General features: G+C 40.4%; 1 pseudogene; it reads left to right on the top strand.

Annotated features, from left to right (window-relative positions):
• The first annotated feature begins 1,568 nt into the window (after positions 1–1,568).
• On the top strand, positions 1,569–3,101 carry LOC120232631 (annotated as a pseudogene).
• The last annotated feature ends 2,905 nt before the right edge of the window (positions 3,102–6,006 follow it).

Raw genomic sequence — 6,006 nt, forward strand, 5'->3', positions numbered from 1 at the left:
TTTAAAAACACACATTAAATTTAAAATATACATATGTTTTTTTTAAGTTCCTTGAGGACAAGACATATTTTATTTCTCCTTGTATTTTCCAGAATACCTAACAGTAAAATTCAATAAATCTTATTTGGGGCGCATGGGTGGTGGCTCTATTGGTTGAGCGTCCGACTTCATCTCAGGTCATGATCTCACGGTTCGTGGGTTCGAGCCCCATGTTGGGCTCTATGCTGACAGCCAGCTCAGAGCCTGGAGCCTGTTTCAGATTCTGTGTCTCCCTCTCTCTCTGACCCTCCCCTTCTCTCTCTCTCTCAGAAATAAATAAAACATAAAATAAAATAAATCTCATTTGAATTGCTAAGAAAAATTCTCATTGAAAGATATGAGTTTTGGCTATTTTATAAATGAAAGACAAATAGTGAGTTGTGGTCCTATATAATTGAAACTCTATAATAACAGCAGTGTCCAAGAGAACTTTCCATAATGATGGAAACATTCTCTGTGCTACCTAGTACAATAGCCACTAGCCACATTTGGCTATGAAGCACTTCAAATACAATTAGTGAAATAAAAGTTTTTATTTCATTTAATTTTAATTAATTTAAGTTTAAACAGCCACATGTCAATACAGCTACCCTACTGGATTCCACAGCTCTAAAGACTCTGTGTTGAAGCTTTAAAAAACAGCTCCAGGCTTGGGGCACCTGGGTGGCTTAGTCGGTTAAGCGTCCGACTTTCGCTTGGGTCATGATCTCGCGGTTCGTGGGTTCGAGCCCTGCGTAGGGCTCAGTGCTGAAAGCCAGCTCAGAGCCTGGAGCCTGTTTCAGAATATGAAACACACTCTCTCTAAAACACACCAAAACACACAATATCTCTCTCTCTCTCTCTCTCTCCTAGAAATAAATAAAAAACATTAAAAAACAGCTCCAGGCTAAAAAAAAAAAAAAAGCTCCAGGGGCACCTGGGTGGCTCAATTGGCTAAGCATACAACTTTGGCTCAAGTCATGATCTCACAGTTTATAGTTTCGAGCCCCGCATCAGGCTCTGTGCTGACAGCTTAGAGCCTGGAGCCTGCTTTGGATTCTGTGTCTTTCTCTCTGTTCCTCACCTGCTCATGCTCTGTCTCTCTCTCTCTCAAAAATAAATAAACATTAAAAAAATTTTTTTAGGGGCGCCTGGGTGGCTTAGTCGGTTAAGCGTCCGACTTTCACTTAGGTCATGTACTCGCGGTTCATGGGTTCGAGCCCCGCGTCGGGCTCTGTGCTGACTGCCAGCTCAGAGCCTGGAGCCTGTTTCAGACTGTGATTCCCTCTCTCTCTGACCCTCCCCTGCTCACGCTGTCTCTCTCTCTCTTCTAGAAATAAATAAAACATTTAAAAAAAAATTTTTTTAATAAATAAAATTTTTAAAAACTCCATCATGCTTTATATAGAACAGGTGCTCAGTAAATGTTTGCTATGGTACTTTGAATTGGATTTAGGTGAATAACAACCTAAGTAGACATAATGTATGTAGACTTCAAAAAAAAAAAAAAGACTGAAAAAGGAAGAAATTTCAAGAAATTCAAGGACAACATGGAAAAAGATAAAGTTGAAGTTCTGTCAACAAAAAAATACCAAAGATCAGTGTTTGTAGCAAAAGAGGACCCCTCAACTCACTTTGTCCAAGCAGAGTCTGAAAGAGGTATGTCAAGATGGGCAATTATATGATGTATAAACCCAGTTTAATAAAGGCTGGACTGGCATCCATTTACAAAAACCTCCAGATGACATTGAGGTTTCTTGGGCTGTCTTTAAAGAAACTGGCTGTAAAAGGTTGGGATGGGTCACAATAGGCTGGAAAGAATAAGTCCAGATCACTCTATTTGACAATGATTCATCACTAATTCATTTTTATTTGGTGGGGAAATGACACAAACTCACCCATTCCTGGTTACACAACTCAGAGCAAAGAAATTTCTAGTTACACTCTCAGGACAAAATCTAAATTTTAAGCTCCTTTGGAATTTTTTATTCTTGCTTTTACCTCACTGAAGTGGAGCACTAAAGAATGCAGTTAGGGACCTACACTGTTAAGTGAGCTCCTCCCAGCCTGGCCATTCTGAAAGTGACCTTTCATCAGGTCCCTGGCATAAGACAGTGTCGTCTCCTGGAGCAAAACCAGAATGTAAGATGAAAAGCCACATGCAGAGGATGACGCAAGGGAAACAATCATGACTCTCATATTGAGAGCCAGAAAGAAATTTGAGGTCTTATGCACACTAGTTCCTAAGCATGGGTGTTCTACTCAGCATAATAACTCCCTTAATATTTTATTTTTTTAGGATTTCCAGCCATAGAAGGGCAAGCATACCAACGATCAAACTTTAGGTATGCTACTCTGCACCACCCAGACAGGGGTCCACATGATGTGGTCATAGGGTCCCATAATAACTTAAAGGGAAACTTTTACAATGTCCAGAGCCCTTCATGTCCTACAAATTAAAGAGGAGGATATCCCTAAATTCCTTGCAACAGGAACCTAGTTAGGTGGCACCAACTCTGACTTCCAAATGGAAATATGTCTACAAAAGTTAAAGTGATGGCATCTACATCATAAATCTGAAAGGGACCTGGAAGAAGCTTCCACTGATGGCTTGTGACATTGTTACCATTGAAAACCCAGTTGGTGTCAGTGTCATGTCCTCCAGGAACACTGGCCAGTGGGCTGCTCTGAAGTTTGCTCCTGCCACTGTAGCCACTCCTAGTTCTGGATGCTTCACTCCCAGAATCTTCAATAACCAGATCCAGGCAGACTTCCAGGAACCACATCATCTGGTGGTTACTGAGCCCAGCGCTGACCACCAGCCTCCCGCGGGAGCATCTTATGTTAACCTGCCAACCACTGCTCTATGTAACACAGACTCATCTCCATCCTATGTGCACACTGCCATCCCGTGCAACAACACGGGAGCTCAGTGGGTCTGGTGTGGTACCTGATGGTGCAGGAAGTTCTGTGCACGTGTGCCACCATCCCTCATGGACATCCATGGGAGATCATGCCTGATCTATTTCTACAGAGATCCTAAAGAGATTAAAAAGAGCAGGTCAATGCTGAAGAGGCCATGACATGACTGAGGAGGAATTTGGGGTTGCTCCAGGTCAGGTAAACTGCTTGAGTTTATCACTACTGAGCCCAGGTTGCAGACTGGCCTGAAGGCAAGCAAGTGGCCTCTGTGCCTATCCAGCAGTTCTGTACTGAAGACCAGAGCCCCTAGCCTGCCAGTGAAGACCGGTCTGCAGCTCCCATTGCTCAGGCCACTGAATGGGTAAAAACAACACTGAGTGAGTTAAGCTATTCTTCTACAGGCTCTAAAACAGAATGTGGAAATAAGGTGGATAGAAAATAAATACCTTTGGGTGTAAAATGTTTTTACTATTCATCTCAAGGGCCCATTCAGTTGAACAAATATTTTTTTAGTTCCTACCACATGATAGCAGAACTAAGTGCTAAAAGCACAAAAAGGAATACAATGACATATATAACAAATGTTGGAACATTCTATAACAATGCCTATGGAGGACAAATAATTTTGTTTATTTTTTTATTTTTTAAGGACAAATATTTTGTTTAAATCATTGCCATGCTTTACATATGCTATTTCCATTGCTTCAATAGCCTCTGTGAAATTGGCATTATTTCCCCTGGTTTTCAAATAAGAGGCTGCAGCTCAAAGTGATTAAACAACCTGCCTGTTTGCACAACTGGTAATTGCCACAATCAGATCCAAAATAGCTCTATCTAAATCCAAAATGTGTGCTCTTCTCACCAGGCTATTCTCTTCCCCCCTCACTTCCCAAATACAACTGAATGGTTGTACACTCAGAGAGTAGCCCCCCAAATAATATCAAATCTCTTTAGGGCCTATAACAGCTTAGTCTCCCACAAGTTGAAGTAACTACTACTGATAATAACAATGACTTCTTGAATGAATAACTATAGCCAAGCACTTATCATACTTTATCTCCAGCATCACAGTTATCCTGTAAGGCAGATATTAGTAACATTATTATCCTTACTTGACAAATAAAAGAAACTGAGGCCCAAGGAAATTACTTTAGTTGGCCAAGGCCATACAATTACTCAAGGAAAGAATTAATGGATCAGAACTAGATCCAGTTAGCTCTAAAATCAATAGTCTTTCCACTAACCATTTGCCTTGGAAAAACAAAGGCTCTGAAAGTACAGTAATGTCCAGATTTAAAACTAGGCCTAATCCTTTCTGGGGAGAGTGAGGATACCTTTTTACTTTATTATCTAGCATAAAGGGGTGGGTTTAGAAGAGGAAACCCATTAAGACATGCCTGCCTGACAAACCATGAGAGACTCTTTAATGATGAGAATAAACTGAGAACTGATGGGTATGGGAGGGGAGGGGGATGGGCATGGAGGAGGGCACTTGTGGGGATGAGCACTGGGTGTTATATGGAAACCAACTTGACAATAAACTATTTGTAAAAAAAAAAAAAAAAAAAAAGACATGCCTGCCTGAAAAAGAACAAGCCAACCAGATTCGAAGGTGGAGGATGGAAGGCTCCATAGCATCAGGAGAGTATCAAAGTCCTCCAATAAATAAATAAGATATGGGTTATCACGGCTGAGAACAGAGAAGCACAGAGATTTGGAGCCAATAACTCTGATTTTGAATCCTGACTCTGTCATTTACTCTCCGTGTTATTTTAAGCAAGTCATTTCAATCTCTTTGGATTTCACTGTTGTTTTTGTAGCTGCCAATGTGAATTACTTGACTTGCTAATGTGAAGTACTTTGCAAAAAAGAATTGAGTTTTAAGAACATAAAATGTAACAGAACCTGAATTAGATTTGGGTGTTGTGATAAAGTATTCGGATGTTAAGAAAGTACTGGGGTACCTAAGTGGCTCAGTTGGTTAAGCATCAGACTCTTGATTTCGGTTCAGGTCATGATCTCACGGTTCGTGAGATGGAGCCCCATGTCAGGCTCTGCACTGACAACACAGAGCCTGCTTGGGATTCACTGTCTCCTCTCTCTGCCCCTCCCCAACTTGTGCTCTCTGTCTCAAAATACATAAATAAACTTTAAAAAAAAAGACTGAGAAAGTATTACATCTAAAATCCCCTTAACACTAACAAGAACCATGAGATAATTTTTAATATCCTTTAATAAGGATATTTAATCCTAATATCCTTTAATGCCCTTTATATAGAGGAAGAAGTTGAGGTATGGAGAAGTGAAGTACTTTGACCAAGGTCATATGACCAATAAGTGCTAGAATTATGACTTGAAGCCAGGAACCTGGCTGGTATAGAGACTTCATTTTTACTCTCTGTACTGGGATGCTCTATAAAGCCAAGGAACAGCAGCAGAAGCAGGACTGGAACAGGTAAAGCTAGAAGCTGGCACTTAAGTTAAAGGTAAGATGCCTGGAGAAAAATGACTAGACTAGAGTAATGAGGGTCAAACAAAGCACTAGATTAAAACCAAGTAGGGAGGCAGCAACTTGGAGGCCACAAATACCACGTGATAAGGCAAGATGAGAAGTCAAAGGACTCAACCAATTAGAAATAGAAGAACCCAAAGGGAAAAATGGGAAAAGACAGAGGAAGAAAAATACTCATAGACAATAAATATATGGAGTGTTTATACCTGGTTATTCATAAGGAAGGCATTGTGAGTGGGCATAGGGAGTGTGCTATATGAAAAAAAAACTTTAGTCTTTCTTATGTCTCAATATTACTTAACCCAAGGACCAGTGTTGCTTTTGCAATTTTAAATTTAATAAAAGTAAGAATGTTAAAATACATCACAAAACAAAAAATTCAATGGATCTAGATGGAAGGGCAAGGTAGAAAAGGTCAAAACCCAATTAAATAGGCTTGGCACACTAGGGGATCTAAACTGGGGCACCTACGGGATTGGAATCCAGGACCAGAATGGCAGAGCTGAAAGTTACCTTAGATAATGTCTACCCTCCACTCCCACTGAATTTTTTAA

This window comes from Hyaena hyaena, unplaced genomic scaffold, assembly GCF_003009895.1.
Source record: "Hyaena hyaena isolate Hyena2069 unplaced genomic scaffold, ASM300989v1 scaffold_75, whole genome shotgun sequence".
In the NCBI taxonomy this organism is placed as follows: domain Eukaryota; kingdom Metazoa; phylum Chordata; class Mammalia; order Carnivora; family Hyaenidae; genus Hyaena; species Hyaena hyaena.